This window comes from Gopherus flavomarginatus, chromosome 5, assembly GCF_025201925.1.
Source record: "Gopherus flavomarginatus isolate rGopFla2 chromosome 5, rGopFla2.mat.asm, whole genome shotgun sequence".
NCBI lineage: Eukaryota > Metazoa > Chordata > Testudines > Testudinidae > Gopherus > Gopherus flavomarginatus.
Genome location: NC_066621.1, coordinates 15,860,312 through 15,875,597, shown reverse-complemented (window position 1 = coordinate 15,875,597; position 15,286 = coordinate 15,860,312). Strand labels below are relative to the sequence as shown.

Sequence of the window (15,286 nt, the reverse complement as noted above, 5' to 3'; positions counted from 1 at the left end):
AGCTGCACCTGCTGCATTAGTGATCCCATTGTATGCCACGGCATATCTGCCTTCCAGCGAGGATTATGCCGATGCCGTGGGAGGGGGAGAAGAGGGGCCACACATAGCTGCATCCCTGGAATGGCAGCAAAGCCAGAAGGGCAGAGGTGGAGTCGCAACCGGAGTGACATTATCCAGTTTACCAAGCAACCCAGCTCCTGGTCAGACAGTACAGAACCGGGGAGGATGAGTTTAACCCTGTCCAAAGAGATGAGCAACAGAGGGAGCGGGGGATAAGGATGGGTGTGAGCCATGCATCTGGTATAGAGCCATGCATCTGCCCACATTAAGGGTTAAACCAGCCCAAATGCAAACAGCCTGCTGTGTGCACGCTCAGCTCCCAGCAGCTGAGCACCACCTGCTTCACTCTGGGGAAGGACAAGGGAAGCCAAGCAGAAAATTGTGCAAAAGTCTGTGGGAATTCACAGCAGAGTGAACCCTCTAGCAAGTCCCACCCCCCCGGCTCAGCCCTGGAGCAGATGCAGCACACACAGCGGATGCAGGGACAGGCTCTGGTGCAGGCACTGAGAGATGATCCTAATGTTGGCTTAGCTAGGAGGGGGAGTCAATGCAGGCACATCTGCCTGAAGAGGGCCCCTGGATGCTTGCAGAGAGCTGTGCAACATGGGCTTTCCCCTCCTCCCAGCTGCTTTTCAGAGGCAGATAGAAACGTTTGAAGCATCTGAGAAGGCATCAGACAGCCAAGGTCAAGGAGGCACAGCAGGCCCCGGAGGAAGGCCTGTGGGAGCCAGGGAGATGCAGGCCATGCCTATAAAGGGGGGACAATTCACACCTGTTTATAATCAGACAGAGGGAGAAGCAAGCCTGAAAAAGGTGAAGCCTTTTCCGTCAGGCTCCAGCTTCCATCTATCCTACAACACCCACCTGAACTGCATCCGCGCAGCCTCGTTCCCAGTCAGCAGCTTGGATCTGGCTGCGTTCTGCCTTGACTACTGCATCTATAAGGGTTGTTCCCAGGACAGGCCTCTTGCAGGCAGTATGGCCTAGTGGATAGAACACCAGGCTGGGAGGCAGGAGAGCTACGTTCTAGTCCCAGCTTTGCCACTTGCTCACTGTGTAACCTTAGGGAAGTCACTTCACCTCTCGGTACCTAATGTGTGTGCACAGTGGGAATGCTTCCTTGGTCTGGCTCGTCTATTTAGATTGTAAGCTGTTCAGAGCAGGGGCTGCCTCTTACTATGTGCATGTACAGCACCTTGCACAATGGGGCTCCAGTCTCTAGGGTCTCCTGTAATATGAATAACTGGAGAATGGCGTAGGAGCAGAGCAAGCTCCACCAGCCAGAAAACCCTGACATGGGATGGAGACCCAGATTTAGTGGCCGGGCTCTGAGCCAAAGAGCAGCTCCAAACTCCCTCCAAAGTGGAGGGTGGTTTGGATTCATGGCCATCTGTACCCAAAGTGAAGGATACAGCTAAACCTGCTGGGATTCACTCCTTTAGCATAGGCAGTATTTCCCATGCCCTCCTGCTCCTGACCTGATTCAGCATTTCTGGGGATCGGGAATGCGAGATAACCTTAGGTTCACGTGGGACAGACACTAGTGTTAGGCGCTGCACAAACACATAGTAAGAAGCAGTCCCTGTCTCACAGCTTAAAATCAAACTAGACAAAGGCTGGGAGAAAAGAAGGATAATTCTTCCCATTCTGCAAATGGGGAACTGAAGAATAGAAAGACTAACTGGCCAAAGTCACACAGGCAGAGCCAGGAACTGACCACAGATTTCCTGAGTCCTAGACTGATGCCTTAAGCGTGGATCAAAGATGAGGCCGAGCGGGAAAAGCCACAGGACAGGGATAGCACCTTGAGAGGGGGGATCTGACTTGCACAGAGCAGCCTGGTACAGCCGGAGCAGCTCACAGACCTCCTGCTGGAACAGTTCCCTCAAGCAAGGAATTAAATAAATAAATAGCAGGAACTTTTGAGGAAGAGCTGTATCCAGGCCCGCTATTTAACAGGAGTGTGGTTTAGCAGGGCAAACACACAGTGCTCAGGAGGTCTTCGCTTACATACTGCCTGCATTCCGGCAGCAACCGAGAGTGGGATACATGTATTGGTAACACAGGGAAAAGTTGCACCAGTGGCTCAACAAGAGGCCTCCTGTGAAGGTGGAGTGGGAGGGAGAAAGACAGAGGGAGTTGGGTGGGGGGCAGGAAGGGGAGAGGAAATGAGGGCCTGATCCAAAACCCATGGAAGGCAAAAGAAAAATTCCCATTGATGGGCTTTGGGTCAGGCCCTGAATGGGGAGAGCAAAGAGAGGAAGTCTAAGGAACGTCCAGGGTAAGGACTGATTGGCAATGCCCAGAGAATGACAATAGCGTCTGGAGGACCTTGGGGGTGGAGCCGCTCAAAAATTCTCCATCTGAATACTGGACAGAAAACGGCTTTTGCAACAAAAGGGAGAATTTCACCCTAAAAATTGTCCATTCTTGGGTTTTCACTGACATTTTTCAAGTTTGGGGCTTTTTAAAAAAAAACAAAAACCCAAATATAGAAACATTTCAGCTTCTGGCAACCAACATTTTAAACAAAGAATATAAAACAGTTTTCGATGAAAACCCAAAAATGGGAGAGAAAAATGTCAGTGGAGAGGAGAGAATTTTCCTTTGTGTCCAGATTTTTGGCAGCAAAAAGAAATTCCGAGCAGCATTCCTCCCAGCAAATTGTACACTCCTGACCACCTCCTGGGGCCAGCTACACTCCATAACATCTCAGTGGTAAGCCCCTGTTCAAAACTGGGTCAGAGATGGGCCTGCCGGCAGCTGTGGTTAAGTAGGATTGTTGCTAACGGGCTTCGCTGCGCAGAGCTATTTTTCTGAGACAAGCGCCTTTACACTGAAAACGCATTGGGTGGCTGTTGGTATGTACAACAGAACTTAAATTTTACAAACCCCAGTGACCAGCTGTACAAACCATTTTTCCCCAGTTGGTGTGTGGGGCCCATGGTACTGGACAGTGCTCTGGCTCCAATTATTCTGACTGTGTCCACTAGTCAGTGCATGGTTGTAGATTTCTAACCGCCCTGCCCAGCACAATCCCTCCCCAACCGTGAAACTAACAGGATCTGCAACAGGGCCACCTGCCTCATGTCAGTTTCTATCAGAGCTATTTAAACAGCACTGATCACCGCAGCTATCTAGGAGCTAATTGCCAGTGTGACAACATCTCTTTGCAGACTACAGGAAATGTTCTGAATCGATGAGTGACGATGACATTTCAGAGGCTCACATGAATGCAGAATGGATCCAGCCTTAGCAGCCGTCCCCATACCCACCTGTGTCCCTGACACCTTTTCCCTCTGACCTACACATCTGGCCTACTTTTCAAAAGTGACCAGGGATTTTCAGGGCCCCATCTGTGACACCTTTCAACAGACCTGATTTGCAGAGAGCAGGTTCTCAGCACCTTGAAAATCAGGCTCCTTTAAATGGTCTCAGGTGGAGCACCCAAAATCACCAGCTGTCCTTTGGAAATCTTGGCGCATGGCTTTAGTTTCCCCTGCCATGAGCCAGAAGCCTTTGTGTGCTATCCGGCAAGGTGTAGAGCTCCCTCTGAAGCCAAGAAGTATTGTGGGTGCTGACATCGAGCAGGATCAGACCTTTCCGTTAGGAACAGCGCTATGCTAAAGCCATCCAGATATTCTCCTGCATTGCACTATATATGCACACTGACAGGAAGGCGCCCTCGAAATAGAGAGCAGATTGAATCCAGCTTGTAAGATTATGTGTTTCTTCCTCTTTAAGGCACTATGTTTCCTATTAAGAGCGGTGCTGAGTCCAGTTCAGTCCAAGTCCCTCTGGAGCAGGCAGGCAGGATGTGGAGCTGCTGATGACACAGGCTCTTCAATCATTTCTCTACGCATTTCCACCCTCGGGAGGAAATCCTGCTGCGGGAAGGTGGGTGGCTGATGAGGCCAGGTCGGGAAACCCGAGCGATGGATAGACAGAGATGGGAGGCTTCCAGCACATCTGGATTGGACTCTGCATCACCCAGTGGCCTTGCAACTGAGCAGCTCCCTGTGATCAAAGCCAAACAAGCCTGAAGGCAGAGTGAGGGGGAATTGTGACTGGGCAGGTGGAGCAGGGTTTATATTTATATATAGCCCCACGTTCGGCCACTTTTTAGATGGGCCCCAAGTCTCCCACCTCCTGCTGTGGTGAGATTCCAGCTGTTATATCCTTGGGGGCAGCCGGTTTAGGAAGAAATCACTTGAGGCCAGACAGCAGACAGCTAACAAAACTACCATTTATTTACAGACACAGAGCTTGCCTAACCTGCCGAAGCTGGCTGGGCTATCCCCTAATAATCTAACTCAGTTGCCATAGGAACAAAAACCGTGACAACCAAATACACAACATATTCCTCCCCCCCCAAATAAGAACACCTCCCCTAAATAAAACAGACACTAGACTAGAGAAGGAGGGTAGACTGCCTCCATTCCTGGCTAAGCCCTGGGGATTATTTTGCCCCATAACCGTGGGTTCGCCCTAGCTAAAGAGCCAGCCGATGAGGAGGCCTTCTGTCTCTAGGTGGATTACGGCGAACTTCTGGTGTTGTTGCACTCGAAAGCACCATGGGCTCAGGGTCCGCAGCATGAACAGGTGAGGAGGTGGTATCAGCTCACGCTGGGCAAAGGGGTATCTCAGCCTCCGGCAGTAATGGAGGAGAACAGTCAGGAACAGGTGATTCGTGATTCGGTGTCTCACCAGAAGAGGTGAAGTCAGACCATTCAACTGCAGATGTGTCCTGAGGACTGGCATGACCTGGCAATAGCTGATCTACATGTCACCGCCAGGTAAGATTCTCTGCAGTCCGGACTGTGTAGGAAACAGGTCCTGTTTGAGTGATGATCGTGGCAGGGACCCATTTAGCTCCGGAAGTATAATTCCGAGCCAAAACTGGCTGTCCCAGGCTAAAGGTTCGGTCTTTTGCTCTGGGTGCCCGTCTGATGACTTGATATTGCTGCTGATGTTGCACAATTTGTTGGGGTTCAGAAGGTTTCAGCAGATCAAAGCAAGTGCGCAGCTGTCGTTCCATCATTAGAAAGGCCGGGGATGCCTGGGTCGTACATGAGGTGTGTTTCTGTAGAAAAGTAAGAAAGTGTCCAGACGTTTCTGAATGGAGTATTGTCCCCTTGCTGATTTCAAAGCATGTTTCATTGTCTGCACAAATCTTTCAGCTAATCCACTGGTAGATGGATGATATGGTGCTGACGTGATGTGGTGTATCCCATTTGCCTTCATAAAATTTTGAAACTCCTGAGAGATGAACTGCGGTCCGTTGTCGCTCACAAGTTGTTCTGGCAGACCGAAACAACTAAAGAGTCCCCGTAGTTTTTGGATAGTACTCTCTGCAGTAGTGGACTGCATTATAGAGACTTCTGGCCACTTAGAATGGGCATCTACTGCCACCAAGAACATGCTTCCTTCAAGGGGGCCAGCGAAGTCAATGTGAATACGTTGCCACGGGTTTTCAGGCCAGTCCCATGGGTGTAGGGGTGCCCACTGAGGTGCATTCCTCACACCCTGACATGACATACAAGCTTTTGCCTTCTCTTCAATAGCACTGTCCAATCCAGGCCACCAAAAATAGCTTCGTGCAATTTCCTTCATGCGCACTATTCCACAGTGACCGGAATGTAGCTGTTCTAACACCTGTGATCTCAGTGGTGGTCGAACGATGACACGTCTCCCCCACAACAAACAACCAGATTGGACCGATAACTCCGTCCTCCTGGACACGTAGGTAACAAGGTTGGGTGAGACCGGAGAGGTTTGTCAAGATTTTCCATGCATCACCAGGTCCATAACTTGGGACAATACTGGGTCAACGTGAGTTGCCTTCTTTATCTGACTGGAATGATGGGTGTATTCTCTACCTGTTCAAAGTAGAAGATTTTCTTTTGGGCACTATCTTGATGTTTGACCGGCAAGTGCAACCTTGAGAGGCCATCTGCATTGCCATGCAGAGTGGATTTCCGATATTTGATTTCATATGTGTGTGCTGAAAGTAACAATGCCCAACGTTGCATACAACTAGCAGCTAATGGGAGAATGCCTGTGTAGGGTCCAAATATTGACATCAGAGGTCGATGGTTTATGAGAAGAGTAAACTTCCGCCCAAACAGGTACTGATGAAACTTCCGAATTCCAAAAACAATTCCTAATGCCTCACGTTCGATTTGGGTGTAGTTAGTTTCTGCTTTGCTTAGAGTGCGTGAAGCAAAAGCAATAGATCTCTCTTCTCCCAAAGACATAATGTGTGACAGGACTGCTCCCACTCCATAAGGGGAGGAATCGCAGGCCAATTGTAGGGATAAGGATGAATCAAAGGGCATTAGAACTTCAGAATTTAGTAATGCATCCTTAGCTTTGTTAAATGCAACATCACAGGCTTCAGTCCACTTCCAGGCCTTGTTCTACCCAAGGAGCTCATGAAGTGGTTTTAGCAGTGTGGCTAACTGTGAGATGAACTTTCCATAATAGTTCAGTAGTCCTAGAAACGAGCGCAGCTGGCTTACATTTCGAGGTGGGGCAGCCTCCACAATAGCTTTAACTTTTGCAGGGGCCTTATGAAGACCTGCAGAATCAATGATGTGTCCCAAATATTCAACAGAGGGCTTGAAGAATTCACACTTGTCGTTGCGAACTCGTAGGCCATACTCTTCCAGTCTTTGTAGGGTAGCCTCTAAATTCTTTAAGTGATCCTCTTCATTCCTTCCAGTGACCAGGATATCATCCAGATAGCACTGAACTCCTGACAAGCCAGACAAGATCTGGTCCATAGCCCTCTGGAACAGGGCAGGAGCAGATGTTATTCCGAAGGGTAGGCGACAGTATCAATAAAGCCCCTTATGAGTCACAACAGTCAACAGCTCTTGGGACTTTTCATCGACGTGCATCTGTAAATATGCTTGACTCAGATCAATCTTACTGAACTTTTGTCCCCCAGCCAGGCCTGTGAAGAGGTCATCGATGCGGGGAAGCGGGTATTGCTCTGCACACAATACTGGGTTGACAGTGACTTTAAAATCACCGTAAATCCAGACAGAGCTATCTTTCTTCACTATTGGAACGACAGGAGTGACCCATGGGCTATGGGTAACTGGTATTTGGACTCCATTGGTGACGAGGCGCTCTAGGTCTGCTTCAACTTTTGGCCTGATGGCATATGGCACAGTTCAGGCTTTCAGATATTTTGGTGGACTGTCAAGTTTAATGTTCAATGTCACAGTGATTCCCTTCATACTTCCCAAATCATCTCCAAAAACAGCAGCATGTTTCCTTAGTATAGGGGTTAGATTTGTTTCTTCTTTAGTCATCCGGTGCTCTTCTGCCCAGTTCAGCTGAATCTTCCCAAGCCAACACCTACCCATTAAGGCTGGGTAGTTACCTCTCAGCACAAACAGTAGCAATTTAGCAGCCTGTCCATTGAGCTCCACCTTAACATCAATAGTGCCCAACATGGGCACAGCTTCTCCCATATACGTCTTCAGAACAGTTTTTGTTGCCCTAAGTGGAAGATGCTGTAGCTTTTCTTTATACACAGTCTCGGAGACCAGCGAGACGGCTGCACCGGTGTCCAGTTCCATGCATATAGGTTTGCCATCCAACAACGAGGTTACCCAGTGTTCATGTGAGCCCACTGCCAAAGACAAAACATGCAGTGGCACTTTCTCTTGCGATGAGGTGTCACCTTGATCATCCTGGGTCTGCTCTAGGGTATGCAGAGTTCCTCTTTTTGTTGGCCAGACCACAGGCCTCTTTTTCTTTTGTTTACAGGTACACTCAATGTGTCCCTTTTTGCCACAGTGTCGACATACCAGGTCCTTACACCAACATTGTGATGCCTGGTGACTTGGCTTGCCACAGCGGTAACATTCCTGACTCTGCACAGTTTTGTGGGTAGGTTCTTGTGACACTTTTTGCACCCTAGGGGATGCACCGATGTATTGCGCCTCCCTTGTAGCCAGTTCCATGGAGACAGCAATATCAACAGCCTTCTGTAATGTAAACTAAGCCTCTGTCAGTAGGCGCTTCCGTATAGCTTCACTGTACAGGCCACGCACTAACCTGTCACGCAGGGCATCATTTAACATCTCTTTAAATTCACAGTGTTCTGCTAGCTTTTTTAAAATTGCTACAAATTGTACAACTGTTTCATCTTCTTTTTGGTCTCTTTTGTGGAACCGATATCTTTCAGCAATTACCAGTGGTTTGGGGGAAAAATGGGACCCCAGGATTTCCACAATGTCACTGTAAGATTTAGTCTCAGGCTTAACAGGGTGTAGTAAGCTGCATAGCAGGGAGTAGGTTTTAGCCCCTACAACACTTAAGAATATTGGCACCTTCTTCTCTTCTGTAATGTCATTTGCAATAACAAAAAGCTCAAAACGCTGAGTATACACAGGCCATTGCACTATATTCTCATCAAAAGGTTCCAGTGGCCAGGTCAGAGTAGCCGTGATTTTTAGTTTCACGTTCACAGTCAGTGCAAACAAGCAGTTTTTTTGTTTGTTCTTTACCTTGACTTCTGCTTCCTTCTGTTACTGGAGCAGCACCGGAATCCCACCCTCGTCGCCACTTGTTATATCCTTGGGGGCAGCTGGTTTAGGAAGAAATCACTTGAGGCCAGACAGCAGACAGCTAACAAAACTACCATTTATTTACAGGCACAGAGCTCGCCTAACCGGCCGAAGCTGGCTGGGCTATCCTCTAATAATCTAACTCAGTTGCCATAGGAACAAAAACTGTGACAACCAAATATACAACACCAGCACATGGTTTAAGTCAGTCTACTCAGGAGAGACCCTACTAAGTTTTAACTATGAGGTCTCTCCAATGTGTAGCACAGGTGGGGGCTTATGCCACCTACCACTGTAACTAACAGAAGATACAACTTCAGGGCCCCATCGCTTGAAGGCTGTCAGTCAAGACAAGATGCCTTTCTCAAAAAACATGCTCTAGCTCAATCACAAGGTATGGGCTGGATGCAGGAGTCACTGCGGGAGGTTCTCTGGCCTGGGTTATGCAGGAAGTCAGACTAGATGATTAGAAAGGTCCCTTCTGGCCTTCAAACCTAGGCATCTTAACAGAGGGCCATCTCACCTCCTGTTCGGTGGTGGAAGGGCTTCCTGGGAATGTTCGACGTCCTGCCCACCCACTCAGCCCCGGTAAGGGCTTGGTTCTGCGCTGCAGAGGTGCAGAATGCTGCATAGATAGGTGCAAGGTACAATGCGCTGAGCAGGATGGGAAGCACGGGGGAACCTAATCTTGCATTAGGGAGATGCTGCTGCATAGCTATCAGGTTACTGCAGCCTAGGAGAGAGGCCTAGGAGGGGACCATTCGCCAAGTGCCTCATTAGTACAATGGGGATCAGACTAAGCCCATTTGCCCTCTGCACCTCTCTTCACCCCAATTTGACCCTGCACTCTTACAAGGAAGGGAGCTAGTGCAATAAAGGAGCCGTGACTTGCTAGGTCTAGAGCTTCACCTTAACTTATGTAGCCTCCACTCACACTGGGGTGCATCAGCCTCAGGAGCCTGGCGGCACATTGTGCAAACTTGGCAGGACAAGACCACAAAGGCGCCCAATCTGGCACGGGGCAGGCCTGGCTAGACTCAGCAGAAAGGAGGCATTCCCCCCCTTTCAGCAGTTTCTATACATCGGCGATCTCTCATCTCTGTCCTCAAGTGCGCTGGTGCTGCAATGCCACTTGGTGTCTGAAGGGCCACGATACGCAGGAACCTTCTGCAACACACCCACTTCCATTTCCTGTGCAAGGGTTTCAGTTTGGTTTGTAGCTCCACTGTGTCAATTCATACAGCTGGGGAAAGACCCTTCCCTCAACCGGGACCTCAGGTAAAGGGCACATACAGGGGGCAGTGGCTCAAAAGAGCTCCGGGCCAGATTCTCAAGTGATCTGCACTCCAGATCAGGCCAGGATTTTCACAGCAACTCAGCTGTGATTGTGATGTGTATGGACAGATTGTCAGAGGAGCTCAGCACATTGGCTGCTGGGTTCTGATACATCAATAGTCACCCGTACCCCTAACTACCCTTAATCCATCAGATCTGTGTGTGGCTATCTGCATAGATACACAAATCCCAACGGTATTTCTGCCCTCAGCAGTCTTGTATCCCTTCTGAGACCCCTCTGGATTTTGATAGAGCCAAGTTCAGGAGGTGCTTACGACAGAAAGGCTTCTAGCCGTTGAACTGTGAGCAGCTCCCAAGCAGTTGCGTTAGCTATCTGGGCTACACACCCCTCCAGAAGCATGTTTACATAGCTGATCCAGCACCAGGCTGTAACAGATGCAAGTTAAGAACAGGCATCAAGGAAGAGCCAGAGTAGCTCACTTGACACAAGCAGCAGCTGCAAACTAGGTGCACCTTACAGGCCGGTTCCCTCCCCTACAAGGGGTTTGAAATCCTGGCAGCTCAGAGCAAGATGGGACTGACTCATGCCTGGACTCTGATGCACTTGCAGCTATTGACCCGGCCAGTACCAGGCCTGGGGGACAGCGTTTACTGTCTGCTGCTGGGAATCAGGATACTCAGACTCAGTGTTGTAAATGGATGGAACCCACAGCCTACAAGGGGAAGGTTGGTGCTTTATGCTTCTCAGGCCTGCTTATCCCTCTCCCCGAGTACAAATGGGAGTGAATTCTCTCCACTTTATAAACATAACCTCTATCTGCCTGGCTCCCCTCTGGAGCTCGCTGTGCCTCCGTGCCTTTGAATGTCTGATCCTTTCCTACACACTTCTAGCAAGGACGATATATCCTGCAAAAGGAGCTTGCATTGGAAGTCGCTATCTGGTGGATGCTCCTGGATCACCCCTGTAAGGTGAATCTACAGCTACAGACCTTGTGCAGGTGAAGTTCTTTTTCCCCACCTAGAGCATCCCTTATCCCTTGAAGAAAGCGGTAGCTGCAAAATCTCATCTAACCTCCCCCCCCCCCCACACCCCCGGTAACACAAGCCCATTGCCAATGAAACTATTGTTTTATTCTCTCTGCCTGGGTTATAGAGTCACCTCACAGAGCAGTCTGCAACATCACACAGAGGAACTACTGCTGGGCAGCACTGAAAATGCTGTAGGAGTTGGCCAGTACTCCTTCCTTCCCTCTCTGCCCTCCCCGTCTCTCTCCAAGAGTCTGCAAATACCATCGCCCCCCTGCAGCCCTAGGGAAAGGTTAGCACGGTGCCAGGGAAAGGGCCTGGGAAAGGGAATGACGAAGCTGGGTGGCACAGCTAGACCCAGAGAGAACTAGTCACGGCAAGAGTGTGAGAAAAATCAGCAGAAGCCAAGTTTAAACCACTGTTCCAGAGACAGTCCCTTCAGCTGTTCTCTGATCTCTGCCTTCAGGCACATTTCCTGCTTGTACAGCGCTAGTCAACCTCTCCCTGGCACATTCATTCTTGCAGCTGAAATCAGCTGGAGAACTCTCAACAATTAAATCATTCATGATTCTCTTGGGTTTGGTGGTGGTTGTGGAGGCAAGGACCCTGCACAATCCCCATGTGCCTTCAGACACCCCAGGCCTAAGTCAGACCGAGCAACCTGGTCAAGGGCTGGACACACATTGTTACGCATCAGCAATGCTGCACCAAGTGCAGGCCAAAGGGAGCTGCTAGAAACCAGTAGTGGGGTCGTTCTCCTTTCATTGACATCAGTGACTCCATGGCTTTGATGCAGTTACACCCAATTGACATCAAGGGTAAATGAGAGGAAAATCAGCCTTACAGTCTGTTAGTGGGACCATCTCCTAACACTTTCAGGCCCACTCGGTGTATAATAGTGTGGATTTTCATCTCAGTTTCAGACTGGTTAGGCTGATCAAGACTGGTGTAAGTGAGAGGAGAGCAGGCCTAGAGGGACTCTGTATTAGGTGTGCACACGCAGGGCCAGATGCACTGATGCTGACATAGGTAAATTACAGGGGGCTTCATCCCAAAGGAGGGCAGGACCCTACTACCCCCAGCCTCTAGGCTTCTGCCAGGGAGATCCTTAGCTCACAGCTAGTGCCCTATAGAACCCTGCCTATCTGACCAGGGGAGGCTGTTGATTTGGCACATTGTATTAGCATACTTCATGTTCCCCGTAAGGAGAGTGAGGCTGCATGGCTAGCTACAGTTACTGCCACCCCCGCCCCAGCTGCCCCAGGAACTCTGCACAACACCCTGGGAGTATCTGGCCCCGTACATGTATGGAGCTGATGGGAGCGCGCACGCACGCACGCACACACACACACACACACACACACACAGATCCTTACAGGTATTGGCGGTCCACAGAAGCACAAGGCCAAAAAAAAGATACTTTTAGGACCCAGATAAATTGCTGATGCGCTGCCTGATCCCACTTTGCCTTTTGTTTAACATTATCCATTCACAGTAAGGTGGCTAATGAATGTTCATCTGCCCAGTTATACTGGTGGGGCTAGAAAGCCTGATTTACCAATCACATTTTTTCTCTCTCGAATAGCTACACTGTGGTTGACACTAAAAAGCAAGGATGTATTTATCGGATCACACTGATGTCAGCTTGCTGTAGCATAGATCCTGCAAACAGTTAAGCACATGCTTACCTTTCTGCATGTGAATAGCCCCATTAAACCCTGGTGCTTACCATTAAGCATATGCCTAAGAATTTGCAAGAGCAGGGCCTAGGATATTCCATTCCAAAAGCAGGAAAACATCACAGTTTATCGTGACATGATCAATACCATGACAAGTGCCTTCTTTTTAAAAATGCTATCTCTAACACACACATACATGCATGCTAAGAACAGGAGCCCTCTCAAGCAGCACAAGGAATCTGATCTATGCCCCTTGTGGGTTTGAAGAAACACATATCTACACCCTGCTCCAACTCAGCAGAAATCTGGAGCAGCAGGGGGAGTTTGACATCATGGAATAGAACAGAAAATCTAGAGCTGGCTCTCTCTACCGCTAAGACTTTGCTGACTGGCAACTTTATAATTTGATGTGGATTGTTGTATTGTCTGGCTAATAAAAATAATACAGCTTTTTCAGGTTTACTGTACACTTAATGGTCAAGGTTCCAACATTTTGTTTTCATTCGATTCGATTATTTAGTGCACTATCCAGCTTTCCCAAAATCCGGTTTTCTGTTGCTATTATTTTTAGGGTTTATAGTTCTGGGGGAAAAAAAGGCTGGGCTTGATTTTTTGGACTGTGCACAGGAAATGAATCACAATAATTCTATATATGATCCAACTTAGCAGCAGAACTTTCTCTTAGTAGGTCAGGTATGATTTTTTTACAAGGAAAAAAGCAGAAGTGCCTCTTTCATTAGGGATTTTGCTATGCTGATCATCATTTTAACCAGGCTTACAGCAGGATCCATATACATTACAGATAAGCCAGTCTATACATAAAATACATAAATAAGTTCCTTGTGTCTCCCTTAAATGTAATATATAAACATTCTTGTGATGCAACCCGGGACCTGAATGAAAATAAAAACAGAAAAGAGTGTAGTTAACCAATGGGAGACTCCCATAAGGAGTTGAACTGTACAAGTTTCCTACTGGAGGCTGAATTCCCCTAGTGTTTGCACATCACCTTTTAAAAAAAAACCACACACAGGAACAGAGCCCAAATCCTAAAACTCTTTCAAGGCCATAATGCACTTTCCCACTCCTTGGAGGCTTGTTTTATTCCTTGCAAATAGGAAAAGGAAAAATTTTAACAAAGTGGGGAAATTTTTCTCAATCCTGCCAACTGGAAAAGTCACAGCAGAGGGAAAGATGCTGCTGTTTGTGTAAGGATCTGCTCTGCTTTGTTGTGAAATGTATTTATTTTTTGTGGCCCAGTCTCTCTTCTTTCTGCTGGGAGCAAAAAGAGCCTTGCAAGAAGGCTGGAATGCAAAACAAATGTCTCCAAGGAGATCCCGGCCATTTACTCACATGTTAAATCCACAAAGACCCTGCTCCTCCAAAGGGAGAACGGGGAGATTGAAATAAAACCCGTCTTCACTTATTTGAACTAATCATCTCAAGTATCAGAGGGGTAGCCGTGTTAGTCTGGATCTGTAAAAGCAGCAAAGAGTCCTGTGGCACCTTATAGACTAACAGACGTTTTGGAGCATGAGCTTTCCTGGGTGAATACCCACTTCCTCAGATGCATCTCAGAACGCCCTGCAGCTAGGAAAGGAGGTTAAAATAAACCAGGGATTTGCCTTCCACACCCACAAACATTCCCCTGCAGTTGGGATCCGTCAACAACCCCCCTCCTCCAGCAACCTGCTACCGACTTCTGGCTTTTGCTGCTACATATATCCAGGGCTGGGACTGGAGTGGAAGAACCTTTTCCTCCTTCCTGTATTGTTGCATCTTCAATGTTTCCATGTTTTAAAAAAACGGGAAAATCCTCCCGCTGGTTAATCTCAGGCTCTACGTAATCAATGTCAAACAGGTCCTAGTCAATTTCACGTCCCCCCGCCTGCCCCAGTTCCACTCCCGAAAGCAGCCGCGCGTCAGTTTCTTACCTGATATTTGCACTGCGATTTCCTGGGCTGCGAAGATATTGCAAGTGTATTTTTGTGTGCCTCCCTCTTACTCTTCCTCCCTCTGGGTCTTTCACACACACACCCACCTCTTCCTCCTGTGGATGATTCTTCCAAAAATTCTCAGTGTGATCTTGTCCAAAATAAACGCTTGTGCATCTGTAGGACAGATAAAATCAAAGGAGTAAATGCAGAAGAGCGTCCCTCCTCGGATGGTAGATGGCAGGAAGGGGTGAAGCCATCAGACTGCAAAATCCCCACAGAGCAAAGCGAACTAGGCACAAAGAGAGAGAAAGCGATGCAGCCAGGGGAAGACAATAAAGAAGAGAAGAAAAGGGATGTGCCATCTCCTGGAGACCTCAGGCATTGCACCGCTGAAAGCTTGCTTTGAAAGGGCCAGCCACAAGCACACTTATTACTCTCTGAAGCAACCAAAGCCAAATCAGCTCCCTAAACCCAGTGCCTCCCTTCCTCTCTTTCCCACCCCCTTCTCCATGGTAATGGAGTCTTAGATTCACCACTGTGGGAGAAGAGCACTGGGATTACCCAAACTGCTCTGCAACTTTGTTTCCTGCTCTGAAGGCACCTGCCCCAATATCAGGGTTAGCTGCATTTAAATTAAAGAGGTGAAAAATAAATCTGTCTCGCCAGAGTCTTTACACCCATGCTTCCTAAAAACAAGTTATCA

At 48.4% G+C, this 15,286-nt stretch overlaps 1 protein-coding gene across 3 annotated transcripts in view; it reads right to left on the bottom strand.

Annotated features, from left to right (window-relative positions):
- PIK3C2B (phosphatidylinositol-4-phosphate 3-kinase catalytic subunit type 2 beta) overlaps positions 1-14,926 on the bottom strand; it is an 86,329-nt gene extending 71,403 nt beyond the window's left edge. The window contains exon 1 of one of the 3 annotated variants that reach the window (XM_050957120.1): positions 14,581-14,926. The gene's annotated coding sequence lies outside the window, so the exon portion shown is untranslated. Of the gene's footprint in view, positions 1-8,585; positions 8,687-14,580 lie in introns of those variants that run through there. The other 2 variants (XM_050957121.1, XM_050957122.1) reach the window with 2 other exon arrangements.
- Between the last annotated feature and the right edge of the window lie 360 nt (positions 14,927-15,286).